Here is a 16,325-nt window from a genome sequence, read left to right on the forward strand (position 1 = left end):
GATGTCCATACACTCTCTAAGGAGCCTCTTTCTGTGTAGTATGCCTGCCTATCATTCATGAAACCTTATCATATATTGCCTTTGTGAATTACTATGTGATTGTTATGCAATTTAAATTGTATTTTGGATGCCCTGTTAAGCTAATTATACCAGTTCATCACCAAATTGTGTTGGATTTGAAAGCCATAACTATACATTCATTTATCATTTGGGTAGTTGTCATGTTCAAGACTGTGTTAAATTTGGTAAAATTTAATAGATTGATCACCTCAAAATTGGAACAAAAAACACAGGAAAAAAATGCCAACGGATTCCACAAAGATATCCTTATATGGTTTTTAATATATTTAATTCGTGCAATCATATGCAACCAAAAAAAAAAATTAGCCATTTGCAACAAAATCAGTCAAATAAATTGAGCAATGTTATGTTTTAGAAAGAAAAAAAAATTAAACTGCATAAATTTTATGCTGAGTATTTTCATTAATACAATTTTCCAAAATTACAATTTCTATATTTAAAAAATCTATAAAGTCTGATAACAAAATATGATAAACAAATTAATGGCTTTTTTGAAGTTTATTATTAAAAAAAAAGGCACAATGTCTCTAGATGGAACACCTACTCCTGTACATGCCATATCAGCTTTTCTTTCAATGTCAATGTCAACAACCCAATGCCTATACATGCTTATGTCATTACCAAAATGTATAATGCATTAAATATCTGTCCATTCTCTGCTGTAGCTACCTTTACCTATGCAATAGCGAAATATCATTTCACTTTCCCTTATCTTCCTTCCTTTTGTTCTATGTTTTTCAAATCTTCATCTCCACATCATTCCAACAACCATCATCTATTGACCTTTGAAAACACAACTGCAGCAACAAGCCATCATTAGCAAAATGTATGGTGCATTAAATACTTGTCCATCATCTACTGTAACTGCCTTTATCTATGCAATAGCCCCATATCATTTCCCTTTCCCTTATCTACCTTCCTTTTAATTCATGTTTTTCAAATCTTCATCTCCCACATTATAACCATGGATGACCATGAATATGCAAAGAAGTCAAATGCAACAAATGCCAGAATGAAGAGAAAATGTATAATGCAACAAAAATGCCATATTTATTTTTGGTTCCTGGTCCAACCAAATATACACCATACTCCACAAAACCAACTATACTCAGATGCGGATCTATGCTCAACTAACTTTGATATAAATAGAAGCATAAGTACACATCATTTGCCTCCTGCCACAGAAGAACAGAGTAAGAAACTTAGTACAAATCTATTTTTTCAAATGTTTTTACTCGAGTAAAATATTTCTTCTATCAATCTATTTGTACAAATTCAATCAAATACAACCCTAATATTAAGACACAGTACAAATCTAATTTGGACTTGCATGCAATTAAAAACCTATATTATTATAAACAATATATTGATATTACATATAGATAACAACATATGCTTACTAACTCTATTTCATTTATGGTTATATATTGCATTTAACTTTAATTTATTCCTATTCCTAAGTGATTGATTCTGATTCATCGGAGAATAGCAATTTTGATTCAACAGAAGGTACTACTAAAAAACTTCTCAAATCCTATTTGCTTTGCTGCATTATCATGTAATAGTTACATCTAACTACAGCTTTCACAGAATCAGATTCTATTGCTTTTGTTGGGGACAAACATTGTCACATCAAAATTAATGTCCCTGCTATTAACACACAAGGTAACAATTCTAGTTCATACCATTTGTTCCCAATTTTAGATAAAATTACAACTAACTCATAAAACAATTTCAAGATACTCTGAACTTGGCGATCAAGTCGTGCAATGTAGACATTGTAATGCAAAGATGTGGTATGATGAAAGAATATCAAAACATAAGGATAGCGCAAACCCAAAGTTCAATTTATGTTGTAGTGATGGTAAAGTTGAACTCCCATTATTACAAAATCCCCCCAAACATCTACAACATCTTTTGTTTGATCATAATGCAATTGATAGTAAGAATTATCAACAACATACGCTGACATATAACATGATGTTTGTCTTTACTTCTATGGGTATTAAGATAGACAAATCAATTTATAATATAAAAGGACCTCCTACAATTAGAATCCAAGGACAACCATGTCACAGGATAGGTAGTCTATTACCAATGCCTGGAAAAGAACCAAAATTTGCACAATTATATATCTTTGACACAAATAATGAAGTGCAAAATAGAATTAATGCCATGAGGTACTGATTAGTTATTTTTTTAAAAATTAATTCCCATCTTTTTTTTACTAACGATGGTGTATTCTAGCTTTTATCCTTAATATTCTCTAAATTTGGAATTTTGATGTTTCACTTTGCAGCCAACATTCTGGAATTGAAGCAAACATCCTTTCAAGTTTAAGTCAAATGCTAGATGAACACAACACTCATGCAAACAAATTTAGAATTACAAGAGATAGACTGACACAAAATGAAGTACATGATATCAAACTGAGATTGATTGCTAACTGTGAAAAGGATGGTCGCATATATAATGTGCCTACTGTTCCTGAAGTTGATGCCCTTATTGTAGGTGATATTGATACACATTCAAGAAGAGATATTATTCTTGAGACTCAGGGTGGTCAATTACAAAGGATTGATGAATTGCATTCTAGCTATCTAGGCTTACAATACCCTCTATTGTTTCCTTATGGCAAAGATGGATATAGACCTGACATACTTCATCGTGCTACATCAACTTGCCAAAAAAGAAAGAGGAATCGTGTAACAATGAGAGAGTGGTTTGCTTTCAGACTACAATGCAGATCAAATGAAGCCCAAACTCTATTGCACTCTAAGAAACTATTCCAACAATTTCTAGTTGAAGCATATACTATGGTTGAATCAGAAAGACTTTCCTGCATCAGAAACAATCAAAACAAACTTAAAGTTGACAAGTATTGCAATTTACAAGACTCATTGGATAGTGGTTCCACTAGAGGCTTGCATAAAGGTAAAAGGGTCATTTTACCTTCAACATTTGTTGGGAGCCCACGATACATGGATCAACTCTACTTTGATGGTATGGCCATATGCAGCCATGTTGGCTTCCCAGATCTTTTTATTACTTTAACCCATAATCCAAATTGGCCTGAAGTTCGTAGATTACTAACACCATTAAATTTGAATGCAAGTGATAGACCTAACATTCTTTCACGAATTTTTAAATTAAAGTTTGAACAAATGCTTTCAGACCTGACAAAGAATCATTGGCTAGGGAAAGTAGTTGCATGTAAGTTGCTCCAAATTATTTTCAACCCTACTTACATGTTACAATCTCTTTGCTTTTAGTACATTTTTCCTGCCAAATAGTTTTCTGATGATTTTTACAAGCTAAACACTTTGTTAATCTTTTTTTGCAACTCATGCAACATCAAGTCTAAATTTTTATATGCATCTTTTGATACTTAACACATAAGGCCCAAAAAACACTTTAATAGTTGTCTATTAACCTTTTTTTGTATGGCAGATATGTATACAATAGAATTCCAAAAGCGAGGACTTCCTCATGTTCATTTATTGTTATTTTTACATCCCAACAATAAATATCCATCTTCAGATGATATTGACCAAATTATATCAGCAGAGATACCTTCCAAAGAAGATGACCCCGAACTATATATGTTAGTACAAAACCATATGGTTCATGGCCCATGTGGAATTCTGCGAAAAGAATCTCCATGCATGAAAGAAGGAAAGTGCAGCCGTTTCTATCCTAAAATGTTTAAGCCGCATACTCTTCTAGACGCAGATGGTTATCTAGTCTATCGCAGAAGAGACAATGGTCAAACAATTTCCAAGAATGGGGTTATAATTGATAACAGATATATTGTACCTTACAATCCAAAATTGCTAAGGAAATATCAAACACATATCAATATTGAATGGTGTAACCAAAGCACTTCTATCAAATATTTATTCAAGTATGTAAACAAGGGATATGATAGAGTTACTACTGTTATAGTTCATGATGAAAATGGTGAAAGCTTGCATGTTGCGAGCCATCATGATGAGATCAAAGAATATCTGGATTGCATGTATGCTTAATTTGTAATATCTAATTTATATCAACTATATCATTTTAATTGATGGTTGTCTTAATAACAGATACATTTCTCCCTGTGAAGCTACTTGGAGGATCTTTGGTTTTCCAATTCATGGCAAGAAGCCTGCCGTTGAAAGACTGCATTTCCACCTTCTAGGACAACATGTTGTTTTTTTATCAAGACCATGATGATTCTGACGATGTTCTATCCAAGCCAAGCATCTCTGATTCAAAGTTCATTTCTTGGATGAACACTAATAAAAGTTTCCCTAAAGCAAAAAATCTTACTTATGCTGAATTTGTTTCTAAGTTTGTCTATGATCGTAGGAAAAGAAACTGGAAACTCAAGAAAAAAGGATACATTATTGGGAGGCTAATATGGGTTGCACCAACTATAGTAGAATTGTTCTATTTAAGGATGATGCTTACTATTTGCAAAGGCCCAACCTCATTTGAGGATATCAGAACAGTTGCTAATGTTCAATATCCTACATATAGATAAACATGTTTTGCCATGGGTTTTTTACAAGATGATAAAGAATTTGTAGAAGCAATCAAAGAAGCAAAATACTGGGCCATAGCACATTATTTGAGAAAGCTATTTGTTTTGATGCTTTTAACCAGTACTATGAGCAAACCTAAAGAAGTATGGCAACAAACTTGGCATTGGTTAGCTGATGACATTGGATATCATCTAAGAAAATCAACAGGAATGCAGGTCAGTACCATCACATTTTTATATCAGTTTTGATGAATAATAATCATAATCTAACCAAATACTTCTTGCCTATTAGAGATTCATCTTAATGACGAACACCTACAAAATTTGACATTGCTTGAAATTGAACAACTATTGCAAGCCAATCAAAAGACACTTAGAGACTATCCTTCATTACCATTTCCTGAACAAGGAAATTGGCCAAACAAACTAGACAATAGTCTAATATTATCAAAACTCAACTTCAATACTGATGAGTTGAAATTAGAATTTCTGTAACTTTTTGCTAAAATGACAGGTAATGTACCTAACCATATTTTATCCCTATATCTGACTAATAAACATTTAATATGCTACTTACACCATATAGGAATCAAAAAACAATTATACACTTGACTACATTTGCTATGCTTTAAAATTTTAAGTATTTTAAATTGATTATACTTTCATCACTCATAAAAATGCATATCTATAACTACAGATCAACAAGCATCAATTTTCAACAAAATTATTCAAGTTGTCAACAAAGAAGAAGGTGGAATGTTTTTTCTATACGGATATGGAGGTACAGGAAAAACATTCATTTGGAAAACGCTAGCCAGTTCATTAAAAGCAAACAAAAAAATTGTTATTATGGTTGCTTCTAGCGGCATAACTTCTTTATTATTGCCTAGAGCTAGAACTGCACACTCCAAATTCAAGATCCCTATTCCTATTTTTGAAGACTCAACATGTAATATACATCAAGGAAGTCAACTAGCTAATTTATTAAATGAAGCCAGTCTAATCATCTGGGATGAAGCACCCATGACTCACAAATTATGTTTTGAAGCACTTGATATATTTTTTGAGAGATATCATTAAAGGCAAAGCAAGTTCAGATCATATCTTTGGAGGTAAGGTCATTGTATTAGGTGGTGATTTTTGACAAATCCTATCAGTCATTCTTAGAGGCAGCCGCTCTGACATTGTTCATGCAACAATAAATTCTTTTTATCTATGGGATAACTGTCAAGTATTAACTCTTTCAAAAAAATATGAGTTTACAAAGCAACATGCAACCACTAGATAAGGAAGAAACTGCCAAATTTGCATAGTGGATTTTAGACATTGGAGATGGAATTATCGGACATCCAAATGATGGCTATGCCACAATCGAAATCCCACAAGACCTACTAATCATAGAATATGATGACCCAATCCATGCTATAGTGAATTCCATATTTCCATATTTATGTCAACACCACAACAACACAGAATTCTTCCAATCTAGAGCTATACTAGCTTCAACAAATGAAACAGTCCAACAAGTCAACGATTACATACTATCATTGATTTCAAGTAATTTTAACATTGTTTTCAAAATCAGGTTAACTTTAACCTAACTAACTCCACTTGACTTATTTAGATACCAATTATATCTCAATATTTGTACGCTTGATTAACATTTGATTTACAATTACACAAAACTAATTTATATTTATCTTTTTCTTCATTGATTAATTACTAACATGACACTAGGTGAACATATGAAATATCCAAGTTCCGACTCAGTAGACAAATCAGAAACCATAGAAAGTTGTCATTTCAGCTCATTAACTACTGAATTTCTTAATTCATTGGCAACAACTGGAATGCCCAATCATTCTATCAAACTTAAGATTAGATCACCGATTATGCTGTTAAGAAACTTAGATCAAACTCAAGGGCTTTGTAATGGCACTAGATTAATTGTTACAAGACTAGCCAACCATGTGATTGCAACTGAAATTATTTATGGAAAAAATATAGGACACAAAGTATATATTCCCAAAATGTCTATGTCCTCATCTCAATCATCATGACCCTTTAAGCTTTTAAGGAGACAGTTTCCAATAATGCTCTTTTATGCAATGATAATTAATAAGTCTCAAGGGAAATCACTATCTACTGTTGGACTTTACTTACCTAAACCAATGTTTAGCCATGGCCAATTATATGTTGCACTATCAAGAGTGAAATCAAAGTCTGGATTAAAAGTTTTAATACATGATAAAGACAAAAAAAAAAAACCTTGACCTCTACCACCAACGTGGTTTTCAAAGAAGTTTTCAAAAATCTTGCAAGGTAAATATAATAACTATACACTAACAATTATCATTCCCCATTATAATGTATTTATCACTGATTCATTCACATTCTTATATGCAGCTACAATTAAAATCATGTTAGAGCATGTGGAGTGCAGGATTTTCCATTGCTCACCTGGCCTTCAGTTACGACTCGCTTGTCATCAGGTTAGCATTTTCTCTATATGTTATGCTATTGCACAAATCACTAATTACCATACTAATTTAGTTTTTACTATTTTTCACTTATATTGTGCAGAAAAAAATTTGTTTTACATATTGATTTTTTTAAAACTTACTCATTACTTATACTAACATAATCTAAAATTATTATCCTAATTCTATACATTTTCAATAAGGAATATTTAATATGCAAGCCCAGCTTATTTAATAGATGGATAATGGATTCATTACTATTTAATTTTTTAAAAAAATTAACTTATTGTTTTTCCATAACATTAGACAAGATTTAGAAATGTATTTATTTGAAAACCTAAGATATCAATTTTACTAATGGATCATTAAATCCTTCTAATGCGATCTAAATTAAAAACCTATGTTTTCTATTACTTATTCGTATGCATTATATAAAAATACATGCATATGCATAACATAATTTAGTATCGTTAGCATAACTAAAAATAATGGTTGAACAAGTATATATTCAACACTTACTCTTTGATGTTAATATTTTTTTGCCCCCTTTAACAACATGTGCAAGAAACAATGATTGGAGGCCTAAAGATAAAAATTACAAATAAGATTATTAATCTAGAAACTAATTTTTATTGGTTGTCTTTCATTAAAGGCAAATTTGGTCCACTCTTAATTTCATGTTGCCACATTTCCAAAGTGAACATTCTTAATTTTTTGTCGTTTCAAAACCCAATTGAAGACCAAAAATCACAATCTTTCTCCGATCCCCCAATTGTGTCTCCAACTTTCTGTTGTTGTTAGTCTAATGACTTACTCACAAGAGTGTTTGTTGCAACCTACATAGGACTACAACAGGCTTCCAAAACAAATGAAGCAAATCCATTCCCTTATAATCTCCAATGGCCACCTCCATCCAAAATGTTCCATCATCAGTAGCCCTACCATGGATGCCTACTCTTTTTTGCAATGACCTTATCAGATATTCACTCACATGCTATCAAACCACCCCAAACTTATTAGTCACACCTTCATTCACAAACCTTCAATCCCGACCTTTTTGTCTAACACCTTCATTCTCACCACCCACCTTGCCCTCTACGCAAGAAACTGTTGTAGTTTTAATATTTATTTCAAAAAAATTTGTTAAAAAGATTTAATTAAACAATATTATAAATTATTTACAATGCTTAATTTTTTGGGTGTCAGGTTTTCTATATTGGTCTAATCTTTATTGTACTTATTGGTTAATGATTTAAGTTAGAACAATGGTCAGGTGCAATTTTAATAACTAACATAATTTTATTTTCAAAATAATTATTTAATAGTATCTTTCAATCATGATGTTATCCTATATTTGTTTAACTAAAAATATTGTTAACTAATAATATCCGTGACATTGTTGTTATATCTGTTAGGACATTGCTGTTATATCATATATGAGAGATTTGCATAAACCTTTTAGGTCAGAGTGACTGTTTTCCATTGTTAGCTGCACTAACCCTCAATTCTTTCTTCATGAATGATGACATCGACACTATTGTGCTAGTCTTTGAACGCATGTCGGGAAGGGATGTCTTCTCATCAATAGGAAGATGATGAGTCATGAGGATGTGGTGGACGATTTGGTGAAACCTAAACGAATGAGCAATTAAGCACAGTGCCCCCTTAAATATCAAATCAAGGTTATATCTGAAAATTATATACTAAATATTTTTACATTTCTATTGCTTTATCATTTAGCATACAATTATACAAGCCCTTTCATTAATTGCCTACTGGCTTCAAAATCCAACCACCACGCATACATGTAAAAGCCAAGTAGAAAGAGATTGCCATCAGTCTATCTTCTCTTGAATGATGAGGCCCACCAGACCTAATTAAAAAAGAAAAACCCAATAGTTTAATATCTATATTACGCATTGTTAGAACCAATAAACAACAATATAGCAACTTGAACCAACACGGCTACTTACTTGACTTTTCAGTTAGCAACACATCAAAGCACTTGCACTACGGGCCTCTACAGTTCCTTACGTCTGGTGATCATAGCTGTCTTTTCAACTTCCTAAACTTTTCACCACGCTCCACATTAAGCTACACATATACTCGTACTTTAAAACGTGATTTAAGCTTCATAATGCTGAAGACTCATCGAGACACTCCAACAGCCATCACCTACGCGCGTTGGAAACCCAACTCACCATTATTTGAATACCTGCTTCCTATATCCTTCTCACCACCCAAAAATTCATTTTCACACTTCACTTCTTCTCCATGAATCAACCCACTAACCATTATTACCATGAGCTCCCAATCGTCCACTGCTTCCAACATTGTAAGTCCCTTCATAAACTCCTTTAACTTTTATTCCTATCAAAAGTGTTTTCATATTGTGAGCCCGAAGAAGGAAAAGTAGGAGAACAACATGCCAGTAATCGCAGCAATTCTGCCCACTAGGGGGCGACAATTGTTCATGCGGATGAAGTTTTATCATTTTTATATTCTTTGGTTTTTATGCAAGCAACAAAAATATAAACTTTGATTTCGTAGCTTTGCTTATTGGTATTGGTTTGTCTATACTGCGTTCTAGCGTGTTTGTAAACCTGGAATTATGAATGGGATGTGGAAGTTATAACTATTTGGTTCTTCATAAGCATGCAAATTCACATTTGGGATGTCGAACCAAACATCCAATTCTTTTGTTCCAGCTTAGTTTGTGAATATATTTTTCTGATTCCTTTTGCATTTTCACATATACCACAAATATTGCAATACTATGAATTATTGTTATGCCTTCTTCCTTTTCTAAATTCCTTACATGTTATCACAAACCATAGTTCATCCTCGACGACCATAATCATATACTACATTTGTTGTTTTAAAAAAACCAACTATATTGATTCCAAATATAGGCACCACCTACATTAATGGGAACAACCATAACATACCAATTTGTCACTGCATTCCACAATGATAGGGTAAGTTTCTCAATCTATACAAGTATATTATATTGTCTACATGAAAAATAAACCCATTATCATTCTCATTCCCTACTCATTCGTCTTACATCATTAATCATTTTTAATCTTATTCTTGCAGAACATGATTGAAATACCCTCATTTTACCACCAACAATGGGCACATGACTATCCATTAGTTGTCCTTTTCGCATACAATGGATCCAGTTATCCAATAAAGGTTAGGAAATACCGCAATAAATACTTCTTCGCCGATGGATTAAAGTAGTTTAGAAAAGATTTAAACATTCATGAAAGTATAACACTTACTTACATTGCTTCTAAAAAAATGGATCTTCAACCTACACTTCATGCCACCCCTCGATCATCAACCATGCGGAAGACCTCCAACAACAAAAAGAACATATGTATGGACCGTAGAAATTAATCAAACAATGATCTCTGCCCCTTATTCATTGGTAAGACTCCATTCTATAATCAAACACTGCCATTTTTATTATTCTTAAATTGTAATACTCTGTCCAATGGAACCTGGCTGTCAACCTTCCTGACATTGCTCAACAATGCATTACTAACCCATGGTACCAATTTTTCAGGAATAACGACTTCAGTCTTGGAGATGAGATCTCCTTTTACTTCAGAACTTTCCAAAAAGTATGGGAAATGATTATCAGGAAACAACAACAATGGGATGATATGGATTTTGATTAAAATTCATTACCAAATTGTAGGATTTGAATCATCTGTATTTAATCTTTTGCTGTAGATGGCCAACTTCACATTTCAACAAACATTTGCCATGCTTTTGTTTCCATCTTAAACATTATGATCCTAATTTATCATAATTTTTCTATTATTTCTTTGTCAATAGACTGGAGATGATGATTGCTATGTTCATATCTATAATTGCTATTTTTTTCCAATCATTAAATTAAATCTGGTAATTTCCATCATTATACAATAGCTTTTATGTATATTTATACCCAACAAAACAATCCATCTACTTATTTAATTCATTATAATTAATTTAAATAACCCAACTATTAATTTTTCCAAGTTTACAATTATAAACCTCCAACTATTTATCATTATTAACAAATTGTTTATACAAAAACTAATTAAAACTACATATTCCATTTATAAATTTGATAAATAAAAAAAAACACCTCGTGCGTATGCACGAGTGAGTAACTAGTTTTAACCTAAGGCTACTCCTCCACTCTGCTCTCCCCCTTCTCTCGTGTGTTGGTCTGACTCCCTCTCTTGTTGATCGCCTCCTCTCATCACCGGTCACTAGTCTTCCTTCCTCGCTCGTCACCCCAAGCCGCTTGATCACCGTCGCCTTTGTCCCTTCGTGAGTTCTCCTTCCCCTTCTTTGTTTATCTCATTGTCTCTCATTCTCTCTTTTGCTCATAATCTCTCTTTCTCTATTTTGTTTTGTCTCTTCTTCTGTCTTTCTTTCACTGTTTATGTTTGTGAAATGATTTTTTCTAGCAATTAATGAAAGGGAATTCAATCCCTGTGTTGAATTAAGACTGAAAATTATTGTTTCAAATTGAATTAAGGCTGGAAATTTGTAAATTGGGGATTAAGATTGAAAATGTGTTCTGTTGTTTTGTCAAATGGAAAATTGTTTATTATGTGAATATGCATGATGAAAATTAAAATTATCCTTCCTGGTTTGAATGCGCATGATGTGTGGCTAGTATATTTTGTGTTGTTATTTGAATTTATGAGTAGAATTTGTGTTTCAGTTGAAATTGATTAAATGATTATACCTGCTAACTAAGTTGAAATTATCCTTCTTTGAGAATGCTAAAATACAGGCATGGAAATGGTTAAAAGGGAAAAAAGAAAGGGATTCTTTTATGCACTACCAGATTGGATGCTTAGTCCAATAGCATCCTTGGTGGGGGGGGGGGGGGTTTGTATGATCTTACAAATGTTATTAAAGATAGAAAGTTGGCACACATGTGATATACGGTGACTATAGTTGGAATTGTGTAATATGGTTGGATCAAGAAGATATGGGCATCATATAGTAGAAATTTCACTCTGTTTATTATGACAATTGGTGGTAGGTGTGCAGGGTTATAGGATATATTTGCAGCCAACAAACTTTCGAGATATGATGAAGCACGTATTGGATGAATGCATTTGTTGTGATGGAAGATTGAAAGCATAATTAAAGTCTTGTAGTGGAATTTTTTGTCAGATTTTTTTAACACAATTATGATTTTTTGTTTGTACATGGTTTACCACATTTATTCTTTAATGTTTTTATCATGTACATGGTGGGGAAGATGACTTTTAGAGTCCTAGAGACAAATACACAACAACAATAAGAATACACAACAATACAAGCTGAATTTTTCTTCTTGATTATGCATTTAGAGTGGCTTGTATACTAGCATATGTAAATCAAGGTTATGATTTTTAGCTATTTACTTCCATATGTAAATGGTGATTTTGACTTTTAAAGTCCTGGAGGCATTAAGCTAAGTGCATATTTTGTAATTGTATGGATTGAGGATGGGCACACCTTGTTTTTGTTTTTGTTTCCTTCATTGTGTGTCATGTCCTTATTTTTGTTGATAAAGTAGTCTTTTACATATGTCACACCCAAGGTTAATAATTAATTCTAATTAAATTTTTTTTTTCAATAATTATAACTAAACACAAAATAATTTTTACTTATAAAAGAATCACTTTATTTAAAAACACTTTTTTTCAGCCTAAACAAACTCACCCAAGATAGAATAATTGAGTTATTTTATCTATTTTCAATTTACATCACCTTTTTAAAATTTCAAAACCAAAATAAACTGAAACTAAAAACTCAAAACATAGATTGGGTTTAGTTTTTAATAACTTCGAAACTAGATATCGAAAACCACTCCAAACAGGCTTTAGTTTTTGAGGTTTCAGTATTTTAGATAATTTTAGAGTTATTTCTTACATACTTTGCAATTCTTTTACATTTTGACATCATTTTGTTTTTGCATATTTTAAATTTTATTCAAATTCTGTGTTTATAGTTTTATTCCAAATATCAAATTTATTTAAGATTTAATTTACATTCAATGCTTTGTGTTCAAGTATACATCCTTGATAAAAATCATAAGTTTGTGAGTGCAAAATAGTTTGTTTTAATGTCTTTTGGTATCACTTGATTTTATACATTACAACAAGTGGTAGCATTTTTCTCCTCTCCATTCATGATTTGTTTTTGATGTTGACAAAGGGGGAGAGAAAAATAAAAGATAAAATAGTAAGGAAAAATTATCTATTCTTTATGAGACAACTTTTTATATATGAAAAGTTGGAAATCTTCAATTGTCTCATATAAAAATCATTGTAAAACCAAGGGGGAGTAAACTATATGCAAATAGATATTTTCTTTGTTGCTGCTCCTAACCTACAAGTGATTGTCATCATAAAAAAGGGGGAGAATGTAAATCATGAAGATTTTGATGATGTCAAGAAGAATTTGCTTGAGAAAGGGGGAGAATGTAAATCATGAAGATTTTGATGATGTCAAGAAGAATTTGCTTGAGAAAGGGGGAGAATGTAAATCATGCAAGCTTTGATGATGTCGAGAAGAAATCACATGTTTGTCATCATAAAAAAGGGGGAGAATGTGAATGTATGTATACATGATTTTGATGATGTCAAAAGAAGAATCAAACAAAGTTGCTTCAAAAGATAAGAATGGCTTCAAGATTAATACAAGATTGCTTCAACAAACAAAGCCTTGCTTCAAGATTAACTCAAGATCCAGCCTTGCCTTAAAACAAAGTGTTTTCAAGACATGCAAGGCTCTGGTAATCGATTAGCAGACAGTGTAATCGATTACCAGAAGACAGGGTTGAAAAATAGTTGTTGAAAAAGGTTTTTGAATTTGAATTTTCAACATGTAATCGATTACCATATGTCTGTAATCGATTACCAGCAATAGAACTTTGGAAATTCAAATTCAAAAGTCATAACCTTTCAAATTATAACTGTGTAATCGATTACACAAACATTGTAATCGATTACCAGTGGAGAGTTTTCAAAAAATATGCCAACAGTCACATCTTTTCATTGGATTTGTGAATGACCATCAAAGGCCTATAAATAGGTGACTTGGGCACGAATTTGAGAGAGAGTTTTGCTTAGCAAAAATGTCTTATCCTCTCAAAAGACAATGAGAGAGATTCCAAAAGAACTTCATTGTCAAATGCTCTCTCAAAAGAAATCCTTGACCAAACACTTGCAAAATCTATAAGGATTCTTACATGATCTTCATTGTAATATTCTTCTCTTGAAGAGAGAATTCTTCTTCCATTCTTCTTATTCAATGAGATTGGCTAAGAGATTGTGAGTCTCTTGTTGTTAAGCATCTGAACACAAAGGATGGGTTGTCCCTGTGTGGTTCATACTTTGTAATGCATTTTACAAAGATAGTGGAAAACTCAAGTGGGTTGCTTGAGTACTAGACGTAGGCACAAGGGTGTGGTCGAACCAGTATAAAACTGTGTTTGCATTCTCTCTTCCCTTATCTTATTTATGTTATTGCAATCAATTTTGCCTTGCATGTTTAAAGAACATTATTAAATTGATTGTTGTTGCTTCTTCTGCATTCTAAGCCCATCCCTCTTAAGTTATTGAGGCCACAAGGTCCAACATATAGAACATTCTATTAATTGAATTTTCCCTCTTGATGTATGTTATGAAATTATTCTAGCATTTGAATTTCAAGTGTATAAAAAAAAGAGACAAAATGGAAGGTCATAAGCAACAAAATACAAGTAGTGGAATAGAGAGCATAAAAGCACATTGTACCTTTGCCCCCCCCCCCCCTCCCCCTCTCCTCAACAAGTTTCCACATAGTAGAAAAAACAAGCGGTTAATAATGAAAACATTCAAGCAAGGTACAAATCCTACAACAGATATTTTTTTGAAGCCTATAAAAGTTATCTCAAGGATCAACACAATAAAAGATACATCATTAAAAATTCACAAGTGCTGAAACTCTGTCAAAAGTATTGGACAACCAAAACATCAGAACTTACAGAGTCAATAATTTGCTTAGGAAAGTCATTTATTGTATTCAAGCTTAATTGTATAACTTATCTTTGAGAGATTTAAATATTGTATTCATTCAAACTATTGTTTATAAAGTCAAGAGTAACTTAGTGATTAAAGAATACTTGGGTGTTCTTAATCTCAAGGAGATATTAAGGGTGTGCTAGAAGTGGCCTAGAGAATTCTTGTTGTAGTCAGGATGACAAGTCAAAATACTTGTTTGTAATTAGTTTGATTAGCATAACTCTTTACAGGTTGTAAAAGAGAATTGGGGGTAGCTCAAATTGAGTGAACTAGTATAAACCAAGTGTTTCTATGTTTCTCTTTGTTATTTAACTTATATTATCTTGTGCATATTTCTACACACTTGGACGCACAAGTCTTTTGTTGAAAACCTTTGTGAAAACCTTTTATACTAGATAAGACAATAGCCACAAACATTATCTCATTAAACCTATTTTCATATCTATTTTAAACATCTCATTTGTAAAGAAGTTTCACTTTTTGTCTAACACATTATTCAATCCTCTCTTCTTGTGTAATATCTATGGTTTCAAAAAGGGTGTCGGGCGTAATATGAGTAAAAAGAAGTAATGCAAGTATAATTTGCTCAAATAATTATTATATAAATCAACAAAGTTACATGTTTTGAAAAATATCACAAGATAACACAAATCAAATAAAGGTGGACTTGAAAATTTTCAACTTTTTGTTACTCACTAAATTATGGGACAACTTTTTATCCCACATACAAAATACTCAAAAGGCAAAAATACTCATCACCATTGTCTCTCACACCATCTCCTTGATAGTTGTCACTAACACTTTTACCATTGTCGTCCCTGCCACACCATTGCCAATGCCATACCTCCATCACAATTGTCTTTGTTGCCACTACCACCATGTCCATTACCATTACTACTGTCACTTCCACCAACTTTTTCATCATCACCATCAATGACATTATCATTGCCATCACTACCACCACCATTGCCATTTTCATCATCATTATCATCATATTGTCACCATCATTGTTGTTGTCACCATTACCTGTTGTAGTTGCCATCACAACATTTTTTTCCTTCATCGTCACTATTGCCTCTAGTGTTGTTGTTGCCGCCATCATATGAATTGTATTAAGATAATTAATATTAAAAAACATATTGCAATCAATTTCCCATTATTTTA

This window comes from Glycine max, chromosome 15, assembly GCF_000004515.6.
Source record: "Glycine max cultivar Williams 82 chromosome 15, Glycine_max_v4.0, whole genome shotgun sequence".
NCBI lineage: Eukaryota > Viridiplantae > Streptophyta > Magnoliopsida > Fabales > Fabaceae > Glycine > Glycine max.